Genomic DNA, 25479 nt, shown 5'->3' with positions numbered 1-25479 from the left:
AACAGCAGATTAAAGTAAAAGCTGCCACAAAGTAGTGAGCTGCCCATACCAAAAGGGTTCAATAGAACCTGGCTGACTCCATTCCAGGGATACGAAGCAGGCAGCCTGACTTTCAGGCAGGAGTGAAAACATTTAACTTAAATTATCCCAGCTCTCATCGTGTGTGGATCTACTTGAGACTTTCAAAATCCCATGATCAAGATAATATGGCTTCCACTGTTGCTAAATTCACCTACTTTTACTAGTCGGGGGCACTGTGTCAGCTTGCCTCCTGGAGTTAAGGTGCATTTAAGCTCCAGGGCCTGGGGTCAGAGACAAAAATCTTGGCAGAGGCCCAGAGAACCCAACCAGACCTGGACATAGGCCATTGACAGGTCACCAGTGACCCACCTCGAGGTTTCACAGAAACCCCAAAGAGCTAAGAGTGATGTCTGAAAACATCAGGGTCTAGTCTACATACCAGGAAGGAGGAGCAGAGGCACGGATCACCCCAAATCATGGATAAGTCAGACCAGATTTGAATTAGGCTATATAAAACACTGCCTTGCACTTTTTTCAGCTAATAAGCTCCATCATTATTTAATGGTCCCGGCTGCACTCCCAAGCTGCTTGCCCTTCCTGAGTACACACAGCTGAGCCCTGTAGGCAGGCGCTGTGACACACTGGAGACAGACAGTCCACAAGTGGGGCCTGGCCTGTTTCCTGTGTGACTAGGGAGGGCTGACTATCATGTCCCTCAATGCCAGGGCCCACCCTGTCAGGAAGGGGCTGGCACTAATGGTGACAGCAACAAAGGGGAGAGAAGTCAATGAGGGGTAGGGGAAGTTTGGGAGAGGGAAGTTATAAAGACAGCCTCCCCTGCCACCCTGGAGGGAGCAACAGCTCACCCCAGCTTGGCTTCATCCCTGGGGTGACATGGAAAGTTAAATGCCCTGCATGTCATTATCAGCCCAAGTGACATTTACAAACACTTGTCTCTAAGAGTTGTCAAGAACATCTGTCACCAGGCATGATGTTGGAATGATCCCCAGGAGAGCCAGGGGAAGAGCAGGCGTGCTCCTAAGGCAGTCAGCCGGGCTGCAGCCATGCCTTGTGTTGCTCGTTATGCTGCCCCCATCCTTGTGTAGAAAAGTGAGGGGCTATAAGGAGAGAGACCCGGAAGATGGAGAGATGACAGCCACCCCAGCCCCCGTCCCACCCTATCTGCAGGCTCCCTTTCCCATGCCATGTTCTTCCGTGATTGTTAGACACATGTCCTGTCCTGGGAGACTGGACCACCCTACTGAGTTTTGCTGGGCTGGGTCAGGGGCTGCATCTTTTACTGCTGCTCTGTCTCCCATCTGGGGAAAGGACAAGAGGGCAGATTCAGCAAGTTTTCACCCCATCAGGATCTTACCACTCCACACCTCAGTGGGGCTGTGCCCTACCCCATGAAAAGACAGCCTTCTCTACTGTGGGGTGGAGAAAAATTTACTAATGAAATGGACATCTCAGGATCTGGGGCCATGGGGAGAAGCTGGTGGGAACAGGTGTTCTTAAAGGGAGAAGCTGTTACGGACAGGTGTTCTCTAAAGGGAGTGGGGCATGCCAGGAACAGGACCTGCGAGAGAAGATTCTTTGACTCGGCTGTTTCCCCAGAGGGTCTGGATTCTCCTGGAAGGGTGGGTTGAGTCCCCACAGGCAGAGGAAGAGAATGGTATAGAGGAGGAAATAGGGGTGGACAGGGAGGAAAGGCAACTCCTTGGTCAGAGCCCAGATCAAAATGAACCTGCCTTGGATTTTATATTTTCTAATTTTTTTTTTCACGCTGTTGAAACATGACATCTACAAGAGGGGATGCAGAAGACAATAATGTTAAACCCATTTTATAGATAGTAAAACTAGTCTCAAAGAGATTGCGTAGATTTTACAAAGTTATCCAAAGCAAAGACTAAAAAATGTAGTCTTCTACATCCAGCCCTTTCCACTGTGCTATGTACCTGTTGTGGGGCACATCTCGCTAAGGCCCCAAAGACTTTTTATTAAGGCTGGAGACTTGGGGTGAGGACACCAGCTGTAATTTCTCTTTCTGGGGAAGTATGGAGTAGGCTTCTGGAAGTCCACAGGGATTTTCTCTGTCAGCTTTAGTCGAGACTCAGTCTCATACTTCTAAGTTCCAGCAGTGTTGGGGAAACAGGGGTGCCAGCGAGAAGCTTGGTTCCACTCTACCACCTGGGATCATCCAGGTAATCAATGGGCAAGATGAGGATTTCTGGTTTACATGTCACCAGGTAAGCCACTGTGAAGTAACAAAGTTGCTAGAGGCATCACAGAAAAAGATGACTCTGGAGTCAGAAGTCCAGGGTGGTGATTAGGATGAACAGAAAACTCAACTAGTATGACTTAAACTCATAAGGGTTTATAATATCTCATGTAAAAGAAGACCAGTGGAAGGGAATTTAGGACTGGTTTTCTGGGTAGCATGGTCATCAGGAGCCCAGTTCCTTCTGTCTTTCTGTCCTACCATCCTCAGCACACAGTTTCTGTCCTTAAGGTCACTTAATAGCACAAAATGGTTGCTGGAGCACCAGTGATCCCATCTCCCTTTTATGCAGTAGGAAAGATGGAAACAAGAAGGGCAAGAAAGCAAAGTGGAGAGTTTCTCAGAATCCCCATCCAATAACTTCTCCTTGCATTTCACTGGGTACACATTTCTGCAAAGGAAGCTAGGAAATGTAGGGTTGTTTTTTCCAAGTTAGGCACAATGCACCCTCAGTGATGCAGAGAAGATAGGAAGGCAGGTAGCACATCCACACAACTCCATCATCTACTAGTCCTGGGACCATGGGAAAATCACTTTACTGCTCTCCATCTTTATTTTCTCATATGTAAAATGAGAACAGAGATTCCTTTCTGCATATTTCATAGGATTGTGGTGAGGACTGAATGAGCTCATGTATTTGAAAGAGCGTTCTTCATAGTTAACAGTGGCTTACTGGTTACCTGAGAGTACTTACGATTACTAGGAGCCTGCCCACTTTTTCTTCTTGGTTCTCTCTTCTAGTCCCTGTTCCCCAGACTGCCTCTTGCGTCTCCATTTTTCAAAACCAACAGAGCTATAAACTTGGAAAATGATCTGATGAGGTTTTAAGGGATCAAGGTATAAGGTATAACCCCCTTCAGAAATATTTTCACTTCAATTGGGAGCTCTGAAAGACCGAAAGGAGTGAATCCCTGATGGTGGAGTTTGAAAACCCATGGGAGGTTTGTGCAAAGGGGACATGTTTTTCAGGGCACCTTCTAAGAGCATCTCAAATCATATTACTATCCCCACATCCTGCCTCTCTCGCTGTCCTCAAGAAGGTGACACCACTGGGATTCAAAAAGCTTCAGAGCATCTGTTCGGAGGTGATAATTTCTCCACATGTTATTCCCTTCCCAATCTCCAAAAGCTGTGGCTGGAGAGAGCTCCAAAGATAAAAAGTAATTAGCAAGAGTAAAGAGATTGCAGTATCCAGTCTCCCTCTCTTCTGAAATGAAGCTTTTTCCCCCTCCAGTAAGAGATAACAAGAAAACCAGTCCAATTAATTGTACATACGTTTGGTTAGTTTGGAGATGGGAGTGAGGATATTGTTTATTCTATACCAGGAAAACACCAAAAAGGGCTTACAGAGGGATGGGGTTAGGCCTGGAGGAGTGCCTGGGACTTGGGGACAATGCTGTAGTGGTGGCCATCAAAACAACACCAAACACTTATCTCACAACTGAACTTTCCCAGGAGTGTTCGTATTCACAGAACCCAGCTCCATTCAGCCTCATTAACAGCCCAGGTCACACCAGGAGTGGAGAAGGTGTGGAATTCGGGCATTCTGACCCCGAGTCCAGGGCTTCCTACCACCCATGTTTCCCAACCCTGACTGTGTTTTGGAACACCTTGAGTAGTGGCATCCCCCCACCAAAAAAGGGATTCTGAGTCAGCTTGGGTTGGTGCCTGGATATTCTCATTTTTAAGGCTCTCCCAGTGATTCTGACATGCATTCAGCATCATGCCCAGTGAAATCAGGGGTTTGGACAGCACTGGTAGACAGAGTTTCTGTAAATCCACAGCTAGGGGATTGGTCTCCAAACTGCTAGTGAGGGAAGAAGCCAGAAGGCCTGGGTTCAATCCCAGCTCTACCATGCGCTACTCATCTCTTTGAGATTTGCTTCATCTAATATTGGAAGAAAAAATCTTTTCTCTATGGGGTTATCTCCAAAGAGATAACATATGTGGAAACACTTTGGAAACAAAACACCATGTGCATTTCAGCTGCTGGAGCCATTTTTTTACCCCTCAGCTGAGTCTGGGTGATTACTATAAGAAAGATGGAATCAGGGGCTCCAGACATGGGCTCTTGAGCTCTCCCTTCTCTTTACTTGTCTGAACCTCAGGCTCCTCACCTGCTAAATGGGGATAATGATAACTCACCAGGTTGTTGTAACATTGGAAAGAGATGACAAAGCATGAAAGAACATCTTCACAAAATGTGAAGTGCTTCTAGTAGCAGAAATCTGACTTTTCCAAATTTGGGGGTTATTTCTGTCATTCTGAAAACCAAAAATAAAATTCTAAGGCGCCCCAACCAATTGAATGAACCTCTCCATTCAGTCAAGAACATTCCAAAGTTAAGCTGAAAAAACTTGGCCGTGATAGGAATGAGGAGCCACACGTGCCTCATTATACCCTCCTCTCTTTTGGAATTACTGACAGAACAGACTCCTTAAGTCTGATAAGAAACATTTACAATCTATTTTCTCTGAATCCTGCTACGTGGAGGCTTCATCTGCATGATAAAACCTTGGTCTCCACAACCCTTTTTTGTACCCAGACACTCCTTTCTATTGATAATAACTCAGCCAATTGCCAATCAGAACATCTTTAAATCTACCTATTACCTAGAAGCGACCCACCTCTTGTCTTTCCAGTTTGAACTGATGTACATCTTACATGTATTGATTGACGTATTATGTCTCCCTCAAATGTACAAAAGCAAGCTGCACCCAGACTACCTTGGGCACCTGTCTCCAGGACCTCCTGAGGCTGCATCATGGGCACGTCCTTAACCTTGGCAAAATAAACTTTCTAAATGGATTGAAACCTGTCAGATACTTTTGTGAGTTCACAATTCTGTCAAAGCATTCCAGAAGGAGGTAGTTCAGAGCTGGTATAGGAGCTCCATTGAGTCAGGGACTGAGGCAGGTCAATTGCATTATTCTTAATGTGTGGCTCACTGCTCTTGCTCTTGCTCACATTCTCTACCTGGGGACTTTCTCTGGTGTGGCCTATCCACAGGGGAGTTACCAACCCTGGGATCAGCCCTCAGCCTTTAACAGAGTTTGGAGGATTAATACCCCAGCTTCCTCAACCTCGGAGAAAGGCAGATACATGGTCTATGCTTGCTCCCAGGGTCTCCCAGTAGGGATGGGCCCCAATTGCCCATAGTGGTAACTTGCTTAGCAAAATGCCCTGTGTCGATTTCCTTGCACGCTTCCTTACCACAGCTTCCTGAGCCCACCTCCCAAATAAACTACTCGTACTTAAATCCTTGTCTCAGGGTCTGCATCTGGGAAACCCAAACTAAGACAGGCACCAACCCCTTTAAAGAATTCCACCCACTGACTTTTGCTGCTAGCTTATTGTATTTCCCCCAGTGCACACTGGAGGCTGAGGAAGGCAATTGTCTGTTCGTGCATGTTGCTCCCCATTAGATAAAATCAACGTTCTGCCAGGAAGTTAGAAGTGGGGAATGGATGTTGGGGAGGCGTACGATGGCCACAGAACTGCATAGGCGAAAGCATCGCTGCTGTGAGCATTTCTTGGCACCTGCCCACACAGTCCCAGCAACCAGTAGCCAGTTTGTGGCTGAGGCCAGCCTGGGGGGGAAGCTGATGGGGCTGCTTTCCTGCCTCTCTGTGAATGTTCTTTTCTCATCTCTGGAGACACAGAGCAAAGCAAAGAGGGAAGCTTACTCCTTGCCAATTAGGCCTATGGTCTGGCATGAATGTATGTGAAGGGAGTGGGCACCCTGTGGGTGACAGAAGGGATCACGACAAGAAGTCAAATTAATGTCCATCATCTTCAGGGTCTCAGAGGTGGGGGATGGGTGCAGGAAGAATGGCACAAAACCACAGGATGTGATGGGCCACCCCCGGGTGAATGCAGGGCCATGCAGCCATGCACTGTGGATGAACGAGCTCGTTAACTCTTTACAAAAGAGAGCTATTTCCAGTAGGGGTGGGCTCCAAAGGTGGGCTCCACTGTGCTCTGTGGCTGTGGGGCTGATGCTGTGGTTAAGAGTGCTGATCCAGACATGTGAATGAACTCCGATTGCATCGTAAAGGAGGTGAGCTGCAGGAAATGAACTGTGGAAGAGATCTGTTAAACACCAAACCTTTGCACTAGGTCATTAATCAGTGATGGTACTAAGTAAAGGAGCTTCTCAGTTTAGCAATTAGCCCCCCCAAAAGGTTAAAACATAAATGAATTGCTTGGTGAAATTAGTCCACTTGGGCTTTTCCATGAGCTAACTGCCTGGCTTGAGAGGAACATATTCTGGGGGGCTATGAGAGCAGGTAGTGTGGAGTGTAAGCTGTGTCCTGGGGTTAAGGTGGGATTTGGAAGCAAGGAGGCTGCGCGGGGTCGGTGGGGGTGGTAGCTGTTTTGGGTGAAACCGATCAAGACAGAGACAGAGGCAGGAATTATCAGGCCCAGTCAAAGGCCTGTGAGGGCTCCTAGTGTATTTGTCAGCTGCTGCCACCACCATGTTGCATAACAAAGAACCTCAAACTCTAGGTGGCTCACAACCAAGAATATTGAATTTCCTTAGTCATAACTCTGCAGATTGGCTGGAGTTGAACTGGTCTGGCCCAGGCTGGGCTGGGCAGGACTGCACTTGGCTTCAGGTTCCAGTTCTGATTTCAATCTTCTCTGTGTATCTCATCCTGGAGCTCCAGGAGAGGGGTAGTGGTTCTCCAGGTATGTTCTTCTCATGGTGATAGCAGAAATGCAGGAAGGCAAGCCCACCTGCAGAAATGAATGTCAAGCTTCTGTTAGTATCACACCTGCAAAATCCCGCTGGCCACAGCAAGTTACATGGCCAAGCCCAAAGGCAAGGTGCAGGGAATGAACAGCGCTCAGCATCAAGCCATGAAAGGCTGTGGAGGTGCTGCTGTATCACAGGCTGGTAAAGAAACAGGACAAATAATTTGCAACACTTGACTTTCCTGGCAGAAAGCCCCCCTAGAGGGCAGTGGTTCTCAAACCTGAGCATGCATGAGAATCATTGGGCAGACCTGTGAACACACAAGTGCAGGACCCTGCCCCTTGAGTTTGTAATTCAGTAGGTACCGAGTGGAGCCTGAGAATTTGCATTTCGGATACATTCTCTCCAGGATGCTGATGCTGCTGGTCTGGGGACTTTACTTTGAGAATCACTGGTCTAGGAAAAGGATAGGAATGCAGAGGTTGGAAGAGGGCAGAGTATGGATAGCCTTGAATGTCACACACAGTAGCTATGTTTCTGAGCCGTTACTGCACTCCAGGTACTGTTCTAAAGCTGTTCTGCATGTTTTCTTATTTGGACTCATGCTAACCCTATGAGGTGTGATCCATGATTGCCACTTGACAGATGAGGACTCTGAGCCATAGGGAGGTGGCGTGACTTGCAAGGTCTCACAGCTTGGAGGCAGTGGAGCTTGAGCTTGGAGCCAGTGCTGTCCTGACTTTGGGCTTCCTCCTGTTGCTGATGAGAAGCCAGGGTCTAGTTCTGAGGGGAAGAATGACCTAGGGTGAGGAAAACTCTGTATTTGGAACCAGATATTCATTTATTCAGTCAATAAATATTTATTGTCTGGTCAAGACCTCAGGATTGGGAAAAGACAGGCACAGCTCTTGCCTAGGAAAGTGATAGGAAGGCAGAGGTTGGAAGAGGGAAAAGTATGGGTGGCCTTGAATATCAAGGAGCATACATTCTTATCCAGGGAAGAGATGAAAAGTTCAAAAATGTACATGAGGAAGAAAAATAAGCAGTGTAACGAGACCGAGACCAGAGGGCTACAGTTTTATATGGGTGGTCAGGAATCTCCTCTGTAAGGAGTGATGTTGGAGTGGAGACCTGAATGGAGTGAAAGGGCCAGGCAGGTGAAACAGCACATACAGAGGCCCTGGGGAGGGATGCGTTCATCCTGTTGGAGAAGTGGCAAGGACTCCAGTGCCTCTGGAGGAAGAGTGGAAGTGAATGAGTGAGAGGACTGGACAGGGCTGGATTACGTAGGCCTTTGCTGGCCATGATGAGGCTTTGGATTTTATCCTGAATGAGATGGAAACCTCTGGGGCTGGGGCTGGGGAGATTTGAAAGCAGGAGACTGGCATGATGTGATTACGAAAGAAGATTCTGCTGCTAGCTGCAGAATACACCACAGCAGGCAGGGATAGCATCAGGGAGACCAGTTATGGGATGGTTGCAGAGTTTTAGCTGTATCTTGAGACCCTGTTGCTCCTGAATGTTCACATCCATAAAATGGGAGAAGGACCCCTTCTTTCTCTCCCACTTGGGGGAGGAGGAGATTAGGGTGTGGGCCTGTGAGTGAGCAGGAAGTACTTAGGTAGGGAACAAAGCAGCATGTTGTCATGATTTTTCTGGCAGAATCCTTGGGCCTATGTCTGCCCAGCCTGGGAACCTCACTGAGGCCCAACTCATAGCCATGAGTGGAGAGGAGTTGTGGATCTCCCCCTGTAGAGCAGAGCATCCCACGCCATCCCCTACCCAGCTCCTCTGTCAGCATCCCCCACCCCCTCTACCCCACAACCTTGTACTCTGATAGGGAGTAATTATTTATATTCTTGCTTAATTAGCTCATTAGGTGTGTGCCATGGCATTTCTGACAATAAATCACCTACTCTAGTGGCTCATGAGTGCATTTTTGGCTGGTGCCTGGCCCTGGCAATGAAGGTGGCAGTTGTCATATATGAATGTGGCCCTTGGTCCGGGGCTCAGTGACCTGTGCTCTGACTCCCACGGTGTGTGTGGACAGGTCAGGAGGCTGCCGAGGCACTGAGCATGGAGACAGGATCTTGGAAGCTGAGATGGTGGCAGCAGCAGCAGCCGGCACTGAACACCAGAAGGATATTTTTACCACCCGTCAAAATGCCACCGCGTGTGAGCCAGTGCCAAGGGCTGCTTCCCAGGGCTGCTTTGCTCTCCTCCCTCAAGTTTTGATTGTTGCTAGGAAAAAGGTCTGAGTGGAACAGGGAGGCTTTGAAGATTCCTGGGTTGGCTTGGCTGGTGCTCAGCAGTCTCTTCCCTCAGGGGCAGGGGGCTGGAAGGAAGCTTCTGTCCTGCAGCAAAAGGGAATGGGTGAGGGGCTGCTTCTCCCAGGCCAGAAAGCAGGAGCGCTTGGGTTTAGACCCAAGCCCTATTCTTCCCCACCCTGACTAGAACAGGCCTAAGAACAGAACCGTGTTTAAAAATGCTTCCTTCACAGTTCAGAGGGCCGGGAATTCTACCCTTAAAGGTGGGTTTCTTTGCACGTTTAATGGGCAGAAACCTGGGAGACGGCGAACAGAAACCTGGGAGACGGCGAACAGAAACCTGGGAGACGGCGAACAGAAACCTGGGAGACGGCGAACAGAAACCTGGGAGACGGCGAACAGAAACCTGGGAGACGGCGAACAGAAACCTGGGAGACGGCGAACAGAAACCTGGGAGACGGCGAACAGAAACCTGGGAGACGGCGAACAGAAACCTGGGAGACGGCGAAGTGGGTTTTTTCCTGGGACTGGCAAACAGTGGATGCTGACCCGAGGGAGGGCACAGTGGACACCCTAGCAGGAGAAGGAGGAAGGGGGTCAGGAGGGGTCACGAGGTGACCTCAAACTCAGTTCTTCTGTGTGGACCTATTGCCAAGGGCTTGGGAGAGTCAGGGAGAGGAAAGGCAGAGCCAAAGTCCCTGGGACCAGTCCAGTTGCTTATTTATTGCAACTCTCTTGGACTTGGTTCTTCTGTCTTTAAAATGGGCCTCATGCTTGCTACTCTCAAACCAAAAAAAGTCCAGAGTAAGAAAAGGTCAGTTCAAGCTCATCCAGGCCAACGCTCTCCTTTCTGTGAATCGTTGTGGTACCCACCACTCCTCCCATCCACCACCCCTCATTCCCGCCACCCCCTTGGGATGTTGGCTGGCCTCATGCAGGAATAACTTCCAGAGACAAGAAAGCCCCCACCACTGTTGGGTGCCACTGGCTAAAAAGTTACACCTCATTGGCCGGGCATGGTGGCTCACGCCTGTAATCCCAGCACTTTGGGAGGCTGAGGCGGGCAGATCACTTGAAGTCAGGAGTTTGAGACCAGCCTGGCCAACATGGTGAAATCCCATATCTACTAAACATACAAAAATTAGCAGGGCGTGCTGGCACATGCCTGTAATCCCAGCTACTGGGGAGGCTGAGGCAGGAAAATTGCTTGAACCCAGGAAGCGGAGGTTGCAGTGAGCCGAGATGGCGCCATTGCACTCCAGCCTGGGCGAAGAAGTGAGACTCCATCTCAAAACAAACAAACAAAAGTTATACCTCATTGCAGGCCCTCAAATCTATCTCCTTCTACCTCCAACCTTCAGATTCTGCCTTTATCCTTATTACGCATAAAACTAACTCTTTTTCTGTAGTATGTCCAGTTAATTTTTAACATAATTCTCATAGTTTCACCCAATGCTATTTGTTCAGATTCAACATCCTACCTCCCTGCCTTCCTCCATCCTTGCCTTTACCTTTAGTCATTCAAGAGGTGTTTAAGTTTACAACTCAAGTCTCGGCCACACATGGGAAGGGCAGCTGCAAACAAGGCATTTCTGCCCTCCTGCAACTCGCATTTCCCAGGCAGACGAACATTAAACGACTATTCTGGGAGGTGTTCACTGATTCAGTAGCTACAGCTGTGATAAATGCTGTGCAAATATATGCTAGAGCAGGTCCTGGGGAATTGACCTAGCCTGGGGAAGCCAGGGAAGGCTTCCTGGAAGAGGTGATTCAGAAGGTCAAGTAGGAACTCAGGCCAGGTGCAGTGGCTCATGCCTGTAATCCCAGCACTTTGGGAGGTCGAGGTGGGTGGATCACCCGAGGTCAGGAGTTCAAGACCAGCCTGGCCAACATGGTGAAACCTCATCTCTCCTAAAAATACAAAAGTAGCTGGGCATGGTGGTGCATGCCTGTAATTCCAGCTACTCGGGAGGCTGAGGCAGGAGAGTCACGTGAACCCGGGAGGCGGAGGTTGCAGTGAGCTGATATTGCGCCATTGCACTCCAGCCTAGGCGACAAAGCAAGACTCCGTCTCAAAAAAAAAAAAAAAAAAAAAAAAATCCAAGTAAAAGTAGGAGCTAAATCAGTGAGGAGGCACAGGAGGCATTGCGGGGAAAGACTGGCATGTTTGTCTGTCTCTGGAGGAGAAAGTTGCCTGGGATGGGTCTCTGGTCCCTTGCCTCAGATGTGTGCAGGGTTTGTGATGTCTCTCTGCAGGTGTGGGGTCCGGCAGTGGGCAGTACACTGAACGTGGCCTGTCCGGACCAAAGTGGGCTGAAGAAGCTCCTCTGAAACTGAGGGTGCCCCACATTTGAAGGCAGCCTCAGCTCTCCTTAGTCTCCTGTGGTGCCAACTCCCACACAGAGAACCCCAACAAAGCCACTCCCCTCACATTGTCCGGAACCATCTTGCTGCCTCCTCTCTAGGCTGTTCCCAAAAGAGAGTGGCCCAGGGCCATGTTCAGCTTTGTGGTCACGTGGGGTTTATAACTCAAGTCATCCTTTGGGTGTCACAATAACCCTGCCTGGGGGGGCCAAGCTTCTCACTCAAGCCTTTTTATTGATTTTCAATCTTCAATAAAACATTAACAAATTTTGTGTGTCCGATTTTATATGTTTTTATGTTTCAAGTCATTGCATTTCTTTGATTGGAAATAAATGGGTTATAAATCACAAAGCCAATGGATGGAATTAGGTCAAAAGTGCTAAGTAAATGCAGGTGGTTTCTCCTCCAATAAAGATAAGGATAATAAGAGCCAACCTTTCTGAGACATTATTCCATGCCAGGTACTGTTCTACGTGGTTTCTGTTTATTAGCTCATTTAATTATTTCAACATCCTGACAAAAAAGGTGCTGGTATTACCTTGATTTTACGGAGGGGAGGAGGGGGGAACTGAGGTATGGCCTGGTGAAGAAGCCTGCCCGAGGTGTCCCAGCTGGAATTTGAAGCAGACTGGCTCCAGGGTCTGCAGCATCTTGAGACCTCAATAGTGCACAGCTAGCTTCTGAGTGCCCACGATGTGGGCCCCACTGCACCGGGCACCTTCATAGCCCCCTGGGAGGCAGGATTATGATTCTTTCCCAGGTTAGGAATCGCAGGAAGAAGAGAGGGTATGTAAGCTGCCCGAGGCCTCCCAGCTAGGAGTTGGCAGGGCCAGATTCAAACCCAGGCCTGTTGTGCTCCAAAGAGCTCCTGACTGTTCCTCTTCCTCCCAGGACATGAGTTAGGATTGAGGGGGTGAGATGAGCATCTTGGAGTCACAGGTAATGTCTTCAAAATAGAGGCCAGTGAGCCCATTTCCTTCAACCCTGTCCCCTTCCCGGTCGCCCAATCTACTAACAACCCCAGAACCATCAGCCCACTGGCACTCAGAACCACCATGAGGAAACGGGAGAATGAACCAGACCCACCCATCCCACCCACCTGCACATAAGGAGGAACAAGAGGAAACAGGTGGTGCTTCAGGAGGGGAGGGCTCTCAGCTAGACAAGTGGGAGAACTTCCGGCAGTGCTGGTGATGTCTGACAAAGCCATGGCTGCTTTGAAGGCAGAGGGGAGCCTCGGCTGCTTCAAGGGCCTGGGGGATTCCATCTGAGGCAGGCAGGCTGATGCATGCCTTCCACCGCTTCTCCACGCTGGGAAGATGATGGCCATGTCCTGGAGTGTTCTAATTTATAACTTGCCACTTGAACCATGGCTGCTCTGCCTCCCACTGCTGCCTCTTCCCAGACTGAAAGGAAACCGGGTCGTGGTTCAGCCCTAGAGACAGCATAGGCTTGGGGAAGAGCGAGATTTATGGCTCAGTGTCTGCCCTACATGAGCCATCATCCCCCCAGAGCTACTGCAGCCAATGCCTCCCTGGCCCACCCAGGCCCAGGCCCAGTGCTGAGTGGCAGGCAGGCATGTGTAGCTGGAGGACTACACTGTGAATCTCAGACAGTCACGGGATTCCCTGGCGTGGGGACATACAGCAGAGGGAACAGCAGATAGATCACAGCTGGGCTGTTGACCTTGAGTCTTAAGCAAAGTGGAGAGTAACAGGTCATATTTATCCCATCGGAGCCGCGGGAGCCATGAAATACCAGAGTATGAATAAAGGCAGCGGTAAATCACTCACCACTCTTGCAAATATGGCTGATCTGTCTTCCAGTCCCATCACCCACTGGGTGGCATGGGGTCAGTGTGCACAGAGATGGAGAAAAAGAAGAGATAGGGCTCCAGAGACCCCAAACGGTACTCTCTGGAATATGGCAGTGCTGGGAATCATTGACCTTCTTAGATTCCTAGGATGTAAGATCTCCCTCACCTCAAAAGGTCACCTGCTCAATGAGGTGATGCCTGACCACCCACTTAAAGCCGAGCCGTCCCACTCTAACCTCAGCACTTTCTTTTTCTCTCTTACCTACTTGTTCTTTTTTCCTTAGCACAGTCCACTTTCTAACATACTAAATCAGTTACCAATTGTGTTTACTGTTTGCTCTGTCCCCACAGAGAATGTCAACTCCACAAGGCAGGGACTTGTATCAGTGGGGGTCACTGCTGTCCCCACAGACACCTAGAGCAGTGCCTGTCACATAAGCTCCACAAACATTTCTTGGATGAATGAATGAGTCTGGAAATTACCTAAGAAATGGCTTAATTTGAATGCCTCACGGTGTCAGGGAAAAGCAGAGACCCAGAGAAGGGATAGGACTTGACCCCAGTCTCATAGCCTGTTAGGGGTTGCAAAGCTGAGAGAAGACTCTGGGCTGGAGACTCTCAGGCCAGAGCTCCAGGTCCTGCATGGTCTGAGCGACTCTCACACCCTCCAGACGCTGTGCTTGTCAGTCATGCTCTGTTACCTATGGGACCCCGGAGCTGTGCAGCCCCAGGCCAGGCAGGGATGGGACCTCGCTTGCTTTTTCCCTTGATTTAAAATCCAAAAATCTTATAAATTTCCTGATAATTTAATAACTCAAAGGGATCCCCCAAAATATGAGTTCCTTGACTGGGGAAGGTCAGAAAATTTTTCTTCCTGAGAATTTGTAAGGTGTGGAGTGGGAGTGGGGCGGGAAGTGTTTATCAGGACCCCTCCCTAGGATACCTGCTGCTGTGCCAGATCCTTCCATGGATCACTCATGCAGGCTTCACTTCCAGGCTGCAGTGGGGCATGATAACAAGGGCTCACAGCTAATGAACAGTGTGCCAAGGCTGCTGTCAGTGCTTTTAGATATCCGACCATTAAGCCTGTCCAGCAGCCCTATGACCTGGATGGCTTCTGTCTCCTCCCCATGTTACGTGCAGATGAGAGACCTGAGGCAGCTATGCCAGCAAAGAAACGCTCCTGTTCCGGGTGTTTAGAACACATCGGTCAACAAAACAGCTGGCAATCCTGGTCCTTATGAGGGGAAAATGGGCAACAGGCACCACAAATGAGTAAATGATATGGGTGCTGGGAGGCAGTGAGTGCCACACAAAAAAGAAACCCCAGGCAAGACATGGCAGGGTGCTGGGGGTGGTGGGTAAGTTGTAATATTAGCTAGCGTGTCCAGGGCAGGCCTCACTGAGAAGGTGGGATTTGAGCAGACTTGAAGGGGAGCTGGACTGAGGTCTGTGGGAAGGGCCTTCCAGGCAGAAGGAAGAGCCAGGGCAAAGCCTCCGTGGCTGGAATGTTTCTGAGGAGCAACAAAGAGGCCAGGGTGGCTGAAGCAGACAGAGTGCAGGGCAGGGTGGGCGAGATGGGGCAGAGAGGCAGTGGGGCCAGACCCCACAGGGCCGTGTGGCCTTTGTAAGGACGCTGATTCGAGTGTTCACCCCACCTGTGCATGTTCACAGGTGCTCACAGCCTCAGGTCAATCATTTTCCCTGCTCACACGCCCAGGGCTGCTTCCACACTGGCCAGTGGACGCACAGTCACACTCACATATGTACCTACACGCACACAATGCTCAATGGCCACTCACTCACACAGCCCCCCTACTCCTGCCGTGCCCGTTTGGGGTTCACCCTCCATCGCACCTGCGTGTGCCCCAGCAGAGCAGGGACGACTCCTCATCAGCCTCACTCCCATCTGCCACCCAGCATGGCCTCTCCCCAGCTGGAGCAGGAGAGGGAGGAGAGTGAGCCAATTTCTGGGGCTTCAGACCCATGCACCTCAATAAACAGTGCTGGAGAGATTCCCAGAAAATTACAGATGAGATAAGTCTGTGATTTACTCACACGTGATTTATTTACATGATTACTTCCACACTAAGATGACAGGCCCATATGGCCATCCTCCAGGGACCCTGGTGTGCAATTAGTGGCTCTGTTCTGTGTTCATTGTCCCCATAGGCCCTGGCTGCTCCCAGACTTGGGGCAGGACAGAGGAAGGAGGATAATTACACTGCTGCTTTTAGTAATTCCCAGGCAAAATCAGGATGGTGCACCTCTAGGCCAGGCCAGCCCCACCTTAAAGCTCCTAGCTAATGAACAAATCCCATAGGAAGGCTCCTCTGCCCATCTGGCAGAGACTCCAACCCCTAAAACTACTTGTGCCCTCAGGTGGCTCATCTTCTGCCACTAGGAGGGGTCCTGCTGCGAGGTGGGTGGAATGGATGGTGTTAGTCTGTAAGAGATGATAGAAAGATAAATAGAAGATAGAGAATAATAAAGTATGTAAGAATATATAGTAAGCATTCACTATATATATAAATGATTTATTGAGTATATATTGTATGCCAGTGCTTGGCGTACATTACTTTTGATCCTCATATAACTCTGCAAATTGGGTTTGCAAACTGCTTTTACAAATAAGAAGACAAAAGCTATGGAAAGTTAAGTAAGGGAGTAAAGATATAGTCAATAAATTGTGGAGATGGGATTTGAGCCCAGAGCCCAGGTCACTTTGATGCTAACTCCTGTGTGCTTTCAGGGTCAGTGACCTGCTGCTGCCCCTACTTCCACAGCCCCAATATCCCATCCCCTTCCTCCTGCCTCCCCTGCGCTCCCATCACCCCTCTTCCAGTGATATTCTTGTGAAATTCTAGAATGTTAAAAGCACAGAGAAGGAAAGTGAATTGCTCAAGGCTGAACAAGTCATGACAGAGTGGGAGTTAGAGCCTCGTCCTCCAGCCTGGACATGAGGATGGCTGGTGGGTGGGGATGGCTCTGCTCCCCCACCCTCCCTCCTGCTGACTCCAGGGTTGGGACTGCATCAGGACCTTCCACTTGGCTGGACAGAGTGGGGCTTCCCAGCTGCCCACCTGAGACCTCCTGCGAGAGGTTGTCACTCTCCCCACGCTTAATTAATTACTTCCTGACCAGACTGCTTGTTAGAGACAGAGGTATCCAGGGAGAATCAACAGAAACACAGCCCAGCGAAGTGCTGAGTGGGCTCCTCCTGACCGCTGGGTGGAAAGGGCAACTCTCCGTGGGGTGAGGCAGCGGGCAGGATGATGCAGCAACTCAGCAGCCTGATGCCCAGCAAGTCTCTCACCAGGGGGTCTGCCTCCAGGCATGCAGCTTGGAGCAGCCCCCAAGGAAGTGTCAGTAAGTTTCTCGGTCACTCATTCATGCATGAGTGCTGGCTGTCCCCATTATAAAAAATGGGCACCTCACATTTATAAATGCTTCACCACTTACATACTGTGTCCAAGTAGACGTGCGTCTTAGGTTTTCCAGACGGTCCTTTGGGGGAGGTGGTAGTGTTCTCATTCCCGTTTGACAGATGAGGAGGCTGAGATTCAGAGAAGCAAAATCTCCTTGTTCAAGATTGCTCAGCTAGCAGATGGTGGGGCCAACATTTGAAACTGATCTTCAAATACCAAATGCAAACATCATCATGGCTACTTTTTATTGCATAAACATACTCTCAGCAGCATACTCTGTACTGAACAAATATCACAGCACTTAATTTTCACAAAGACACCATATGATCGCTGTTATGAACCCATTTTGCAAGTGAGAAAACTGTGAAGGTGAGGCTCAAACATGGGAAGTGACTCACCAGGCATGGCACAGTCAGTAAACCTTCTTCACTAGAGCACAAATTCACCCTGGGGGTCGATACAGGTTCCTTCTTATGATACAGCTTCTGATCTGACAGAGGGAGATGGTTATAATTGAAGGAAAAGGTGGGGCCCCAATGCCCCTCCATGAAATGACTGAGGGCTTCATTTTACCCAGATATGCTTTATTAAGGGTGCAGTGGTTCGAACGCTTGTGTCCTCTTTGAGAGTCATAGGTTAAAACCTAATCCCCGATGATAGGATGAAGAAGTGGAGCCTGTAAGGGGTGATAAAGTCATGAGGGCTTGTGGCTGCCGAGGGGGCTCTCTGTCTCTCTCTTGCCCTCCCGCTGCTGCCATGTGAGGATACAGAAAGAAGGCTCTCATCAGACCAAATGCTGGCACCTTAATCTTGGGCTTCTAGCCTCCAGTTCTATGAGAAAATTTTGTTGTTGTTTTTTAAAAATATAAATTATTCTGTGGTATTCTGTTAAGCAATGCAAAGAAACTAAGACAAAGGGTTACTGTTGACTTCACCATTGGCATTGAAACAAAATCCAGTGTTTACCATTCCTTCATTTATTGCCAGGCACCCCTAGCATTTAACACACTTTACCTCATTTAGTCCTGACCATATTCCTACACAGTAGGTACTAGTGTTCCTATTTAACTGAGGGTAAGTAATCTGCCTAGGGTCACGCAGCTAGTCAGTGCCAGAGCAGGATTTGAACCCAGGCCTAGCTGCTGTGAACCACCATGCTGGATCTTCAGCAACTTCTTCCCAGGCATTTGATTCCTGCCAACTTCTGCTCTGGAGTTGCCCTACTCTTCACCCATTGGGGCACATGTAGAATAGCATCAGATGGCCAGGGGTTCTTTCTACCCCTCCACAAATGCTGTCTCCTTCCCCAGATCTGACAGGGCCACCCAAGCCCACAGACAACAGAACCAAGAAGCCCCTGCCGAGGGTGACTGCCACCCAGATGTTCATCAGCCTCCCTGAAGTGACACTTCTATTTCCAACAACCTCTCCTCTTCCTGAGTACCTGGTAGAATTGGCTTTGCAATATTTTTTGCCATTTTTTATTGTAAAATATACATAACATTTACCATTCTAATCACATTTGAGTGGACAGTTCACTGGCACTAAATACATCATATTGTTGTGCAGTCACCATCACCATCCATCTTAGAACTTTTTCATCATCCCAAACTAAAACTCTGTACTCATTAAATAAGAATTCCCCATTCCTCACTCCCCCCAGCACCCAGCAACCACCCTGCTACTTTCTGTCTCTATGAATTTGACTACTCCAGGTCTTTTATATAAGTGGAATCACACAAGATTCACACAAGTTGTAGCATGTACCAGAATTTCATATAAAACGCTTCACAAATTTGCTGTCATCTTTCTGCAGGGGACATGCTGACCTCTGCATGGTTCCAGTTTTAGTGGAAGTGCTGCCAAAGAGAGCATATGATAGCATTTTCAAGGAGGCTGGTGCTGGCTTTGCTCCGGGTGATACCCCCATGAAATTATGGATCTGCCAACTGGAGTGAATGGTCCGATCAGGTTCATCATTAGATGGTGTTTACTTGGTGTCTGCTGGCTGTTCTAGCGTGACTTGGGCACAGCTGGTGGGGAATCTTCATTTTGTACACGTCTGTGTTTATAACAAGGTATAATTGATCTGACACCTTCTGCATTTTTTCTCTAAGTGATGAGTTGTTGTTGAGCAAGCTCTTCTCAGCTCCTCCAGGAGATAAATGACAAGTAGCATCATTGTAGTCATCGTCATTGTGGTACCAAATGGCCCAGGAAGGGAGCAGACATGTTTATTCCTATTGTACTTGATTTCTCACACTCACCACAGAAGGCTAGTATAACTCTCCCATTTCACCTGTGAGGAAACAGAGGTTCAGAGAGAGGAAAGTCACATGGTCTAGAGTCACACATCTGGTCGGGGGCAGAACTAGCCTTCAAAGAGAGTTTTCTGTCTGAGTCCAAAGCCTACACTCTTTCCTCTAAGATATGCCAACCCAGTCCCTGGGGGCTGGAAGATAAGGACAATTAAATACAGAAAAGACTTCTATATCTGTGGAGACCTGAATGAGGACACACACACATACACAGAATGAGAGAGAGAGAGAGGCAGGCCTTACATGGGCTCAAGAGCTTGCCTGGGTTGGCTGAGCCTGCAGTGGTGGGGACATTGTTTAAGCAATGTGGCTTAACAGCAGTCCTGGGAAAGCACAGGGCCTCTCCATTGACAGTCTGCTCAGTGTGACCACCAGTGGGATGTGGCTTCTAGAGAATCCAGTGTACTTCCAGGGAGGGGGTGGTGTCCACAAGTGTGATGTCTGATTGGGGCAATGTAGGGTCTGACTACTCAGAACCCCCAAAGAGAAGGGCCAAAGACAAATTGACATGTGATCAGGTATGATCAGATGGGGCAGCCTGCCAGCAAACTAGAAACTGTGCTATGAGGAAATGGTTGGAAGAAATGGAAATGTGAATTCTGGAGAAGTGAAAAGTCAAGGTGGGATGAGAGAGTGGCCTCACAATATGGGAAGCATCAACATGTCGAAAAGAAAGAAACAGGCTTGCTCTGGGCAGCTGTGGGGTTGCATTGGGCTGGTGGGAGGAAGTCGCAGTCTGTCAGACCATGGCCCCCATGAGTCACTCAGAGTTGTCCAGAGCTAGGATGACTGCCTGGCATGTCCTAGAAGTGTGTGAGCAGAGGGTGCTGACAGCCAGGTAGGCCTGCTATGGAGGCGCTGATGAGCAGGGTGGCTCTCAGGGCCCTTCTCAACCCGGAGTTCCTAGGATCTGTGCATGGTGAGGGCAGAGGAGAACTGGGAAGAGCCAGAAGACACCTTGGTTAGTCAGCAAGAGAAGTGCCTGGATCAGCGGGCAGGCTGGCCCCAGTGGCCTGCACCAAGACAGACTGCCAGACCTCAGACGGCTGGCCTGCGGAGCTGGCTGTGCACCTGATCCATGAGCCAGTGTCCAGCCTCAGGCCTGGATTCACTTCTCTGTCCTCAGTCACAAACACTAGCACAAATTAAGCACTCACTAGGGACAAGGCACTGTTCAAATCACAGAGATTCGCTCATTTCATCCTCATAGCAACCCTGCGACGGGGCTCTATAATCTGCCCCCTCTTACAGGGTGGTTACGTGGCTTGCCCAGGGTCACACTGCTGGTCAGTGACAGCACTGGGGCTTGAACCCCGGTGGTGCAGTGCCAGTGCCTGGATTCCCACCTCCTGGCTTTATCCCCTCCATGAAGGAGCCCCATGGAGCAGGGTGAAGCTCCCTCCCTGACACTGTTGCCTCCACCAAACACTTGGGCTGTGACTTTCCCAAGTCCTTGCCTGGCAGCTGCATCTGCCATGCCTCCCAAGTCAGGGAGCAAACACAGGGCCTCCCAACGAGTGACCCTTACCTGTCACCAGGTAAGGCCTAACACTGGGGAGATGAGCACAGAGGCAGCCTGCTGAGGGTCAGCTCTCTTTGGCCTAATTTCCTGTCATCTCTGCCATTGCTCAGCCAGGCCTTTACTGACACTTCCTCCACATGAATTCTGAACAATAGTCTCATGGGGGGTTGCAGGGGGGACCCATTCTGCTGCAAGTGTTGAAGCCACGATGCCTCCCTGACACCCCAGCCAGGGTCAGGTACTGCCCGAGTCTCCTAGTTTCTAGCTTGCATGAGGTTTGCCAGCCACAAATCCCCGAGGCCTGGATTTCCACCATCAGAGAGGCATTTCCTTGGGGTTACATGGGTTAAGCATGGCCCACTCCTTTATGTAACAGACCCTCACGTGGGGCTTACTCTGTGCCAGGCACTGACCTAGGTACTTTATGAATCATGACTCCTTGAATCCTCATAACAACCCTATAAAGCAGAGATTATGAATGCCCCATTTTACAGAAAGGGGATATTTCTAGGAAACAAACACAGAGAGATTAAGAAACTTGCCCAAGATAAGGTATTACAGCTGGTATGTGCAAAATCAGGACTGGAACCCCACAGTCTGGCTCCAGAGCCTGTGTGCATATCCACTGTACCCTGCTGCCTCTTCAGCTTCTCTTGCTAATGGCAGGTATTCCGATGACATCTATCATTGTTATTGGATCTATGAGGGATTTTTCTCAATAGAAATGTGTCAGATGTGTAATGGGTAGCTTGAACATGAGAAGCAGAAAAGCAGGAACCAGAATATCGAAACAAAGGACCAGAGAGGGCAAAAAGACACAGGCTGGCTAAGGGCTGTCCCTATTTGAGGACTGTGGGGAAGGCGAGGCAGCTTTGCCAGTAGGGCCAAGCCTTGGGAAGGGGCTGGGGCACAGGCTGAGTATGGGAGGCAGAGAGAACACTCCAGTGGGCAGATAAGCTTGAGCTAGACCTGAGAGAATCCCAGAGAGGGCACGCTGAACCCAGAGGTCTTAGGAACCATGGAGAACTGGAAGAGTCATAAAGGAGGGATGAAGTTGTCCAGAGCCTCAGAGAGAATGGGGAACTGCTCAGAGGTCTGGATCAAAGACTCCAAGACAAATTCATCCCTTGGTGTGAACTCCCCAGAGCTGGACAACATCACCTGGACTGGCCCACCTGTTTGGTGCATCAGGGCTCACATAGAAAATGACAGTGTTAATACCACTTGCTGGGTACATGGATAGGGCTGCATAGCATATTCTAGAACAGCACCATCCAATAGCACTACCTGTGTTGACGGAAATGTCACACAGTGGCACTGTCCAATCCAGTAGCCACTAGCCACATGTGACTACTGAGCACTTGAAATCTGGCTGTTATGACTCAGAAACTAAATTTTTAATTCTAATCAATTATTATTAATTTGAAGTTAAATTTGAATGACCACATGCAGCTACTATATTGGGCAGTGCAGTGTAGAACATTCATTTCATCTGCAAGTTCAACCAATGTTTTCAAGGGCCTGTGCTGTGCCAAGTATCATTCTAGGTGTTGGGAAAATATCAGTGAACAAAACAGGCAAAAAAAAAAAAACAAAAAAACAACCCAAACAAACTCTGACCTCAGGGAGCTGACATTCTAGTAGACAGAGAGAAAGACAATTAACAGTAATCATAATAAATCAATGATGTTGTCTGTTGGACAATAAAAATGCATTGGGGAAAAATGGAGTGGAGTAACAAGCCTGGGGAAGCCCCCAGTGTTGAAAAGGTGATCTGGGATGGCCTCGCTAAGAATGTGACATTGGAACAGGGACCTGACAGAGGCAAAGCAGCTAGCATATAAACATCTGGAGGAAGAGCATCCAGGCAGAGGGAACAGCCAGTGCAAAAGTCCTGAGGCAGGATTCCCCTTGGCAGATTTGAGAAGCAGCGGGGAGCCCAGATTATAGAGTAAGAATGGGGAGTAGAAGGAGACAAAACCCAAGAGGTGAGGGGCAGATCGCCTGGGGCCTGTGAGCCATGTGAGGACTTTGACTACATGAGGTGGGCTTCACTGGGGGCAGGAGCAGGGTTGAGCAGAGAAAGACAGGATGTGACCTGGGTTTTAACAGGATCCCTCTGACCACTTGCAGAGAAGAGGCTGGGGGATGGGAGCAAGGAAGGACACCCAGACCCAGAGGCCAACTCAACAGGGGCTGATGCCAACCCTGCCTGCCGTCTCAGGGGCTGTAGAAGTGGATGTCTGGGTACACCTGAGGATTGAGGCAATGATGGGGGTGCTTTGTCTCAGAGCCTCAATCATATTGAAAGGAAAGTGGCTCCTTCACTCACTGAGAGTCTGAAGTAACTGCCAGTAAGGCAGGGGTGCCTCAGGGCATTTGTGGAAGCTCCATATTCTCAGGAGCCACAAGGGCAGAAGAGCAGGGACAGAGGCTGGCCCCCAACCCCAGGCTTCTGGTCCCTGGCACCAACTGGAAGATCAGAGTCTTCTGATCCTTGGAGCCCTCACTGAATCACACCAGCTCCATGATCGTCCCACTCTAAAGAGCAGACATGTGCCTTCTCCCATTACCACTCAGGGCCTGGTGCTTAGGGAAGGCCAGCATTTGGCACTAGTCACCAGTAGGGTCTACAACTTGTACTGGTAATTCTGGTCATTCTAACTACTCTGATCTCTAGGCCAGAAACAGCAAATATGAGACAGGCTCCAGAGGACTCTGTCCCACTGAGTTTAAACACAGCCTCAGAATCCTTAACATTAGCACCCAGCAGCCAATCTCAGAGTTGGAACACAAGAGTGAACGTACTTGCAAGAACCTGGCTCCTATCTACTACCTTGGTGACTTCATTTCCTACTACTCTCCCTTTCCATCTCTCTGTTCCAGCCTCACTGTCCTCCTCACTGTTTCTACCTCAAGGCCTTTGCACTGGCACCTCCTTCCTGCCTGGAAACTCTGACCATAAATATCCACGTGGTTCCCTCACTTCCCTCAGACCCCCCAGGAGCATGTGTCCCGAAGTAGAGAGATTGCCCTCCTCATTCACTGGAGTCCCATTTCCGGCCCTAATTAGCTATGTGAGCCCAGGGCAGTTCAGTTAACCGCTGCCTCTAAAACAGGTAGCACAATTATTAGACGCACTTCCCAGGGTTATCATGAATGTGAATTGAGGAAATGTGAAAGTGCTGGGTTCAATCTTGGCTGAGCACAGTCCTTCTCTCTGTGAGAGCTTAGTCAAATCACTTAATGTCTTGGAGCCTCGATTTTCTCATCCATAATGATAATAAGACTAGTACCTCCCTCACAGGATTTCCCAAGGTTAAATTAACTAATACATGGAAAATATTCAGAACAGTGTTTGACACATAGTAAGTGCTCAATAAATGTTAGCTATCATTGTAAAGTAATTCATGTTATTTTTCTCTTTTTAAATGGCTGGCAAACAGTCGGCCCAACTCCAAGACTTGCCACCTGCTAAATCCTGATTCTGCTCAATTCAATTCAGTGTAATACAGCATAGGGAAGATCATGCTCCATGGCCTGGCAGACCTGGCTCAGCCACTTTCCAGCTGTGTGAGCTTGAGCAGCGGTTCTATCTGCCTGAGCCTTAGTTTCTTCATCTGTGATGTGGGGATAATTATACCTACCTCATACAGTCAGCATGCAGAATCAAAGAGACTCTGCTTGTCAAGTTCCTGGCACGTAGTAAGTACTCAGTAAATTGTATGCAGGATGGAACAACACTCATCTCCTCTACTCCCTTGCAGCTCCTGCATGAAAGCAAACAAGTCCCTTTGGGGCTCGCAGGAAGAGAGAGAATCTGGGAGTAAGGGCTGCTTGGCTTGGTTTAATGAGACCATGTCATGTAGCCTGAGATCTCAAGGCTAACTAGAGAGGGTGGCAAGCCAGTGGTTCTGTGAAGAGCCAGTAATGAGGACACAGAGAGCCAGGGGTGGAGTAGGGGAAGCCTGATGTGGCCCTTCCAAATTAGTGCTGAGGCTCAGCAGGGAGCCATGGTGCATCACTGATGGAGGGAGGAGAGGACAGAGCACCTAGAAAGGCGTGGTGCTAGGGGAGCAGAGGGGAGGCTGGAGGCTGGAGGAATTATGCAGATACAAGAGGTGGTATTTGTTGACAACTCCAGGAAGGTAAGGATTTCTTGTATAGACATCAGCACCAATGTCTTCCTCTTACACAAACACACATTCACCCTGTCTCTCACACACATACCTACTAAATAGCAAATTCTTCAGGCTCACTTCATCTTACCTGTGGGCGTCTGTTGGTCAGGGGAGGCAACTGCTGTTGCAAATAATTGCCATAATGTAAAGCCTCAAGCGGAATCAAATTTGATTTCTCACTTTCCTAACAGTCCAGAGCGGTGTGCCAGGTTATCAGGAGACCTTCCTCATGGGAGACTTAGGTACCCAGTATGTACCTCCCTCCAGGCCTTGTCATCCCGCCCAAGGGTCCAGCTGGCAGAAGGAAAGGGGAGTGTGGGGAAGGCATCTGAGCTGCTGAAGGCCTGGCCTAGAGATGGCACAGATCATCTGGCACAGATGACATCCTCCACATCCCTTTAGCCAGAAAAGGTCACATGGGCACACTAGCTGCAAGGGAGCCTGGAGAGTGTAACCTAGACTGGAAGCCACGAGAGAGGGGAAGAGTGGAGTTTAGCAGCCCACAGGCTCTTCCTGGAGGCCCATAGGCTCTTCCTGGAGGCCGAGGCCCAGGTGGAAACTCCCGCTCCATTCCCATTCCTA

At 49.3% G+C, this 25479-nt stretch overlaps 1 protein-coding gene, 1 long non-coding RNA gene and 1 other non-coding gene across 3 annotated transcripts in view; 1 reads left to right on the top strand and 2 right to left on the bottom strand.

Moving 5' to 3' along the window:
• Nucleotides 1-25479, top strand: part of LRFN2 (leucine rich repeat and fibronectin type III domain containing 2) — a 196957-nt gene that overhangs the window by 159172 nt on the left and 12306 nt on the right. The gene's annotated exons all lie outside the window — the stretch shown is intronic.
• On the bottom strand, nucleotides 6720-9494 carry LOC129059927 (uncharacterized). The gene is made up of 3 exons (XR_008526155.2): nucleotides 8918-9494; nucleotides 7612-7784; nucleotides 6720-7042 (listed from the first exon to the last, which is right to left on the bottom strand). It is a non-coding gene; the product is annotated as an uncharacterized LOC129059927 (long non-coding RNA).
• On the bottom strand, nucleotides 18649-18751 carry LOC112134022 (U6 spliceosomal RNA). The gene has a single exon (XR_002915608.1). It is a non-coding gene; the product is annotated as a U6 spliceosomal RNA (small nuclear RNA).

Source organism: Pongo abelii, chromosome 5 (assembly GCF_028885655.2).
Source record: "Pongo abelii isolate AG06213 chromosome 5, NHGRI_mPonAbe1-v2.0_pri, whole genome shotgun sequence".
Taxonomy (NCBI): Eukaryota; Metazoa; Chordata; class Mammalia; order Primates; family Hominidae; genus Pongo; species Pongo abelii.
This window is presented reverse-complemented; position numbering and strand designations above follow the sequence as displayed.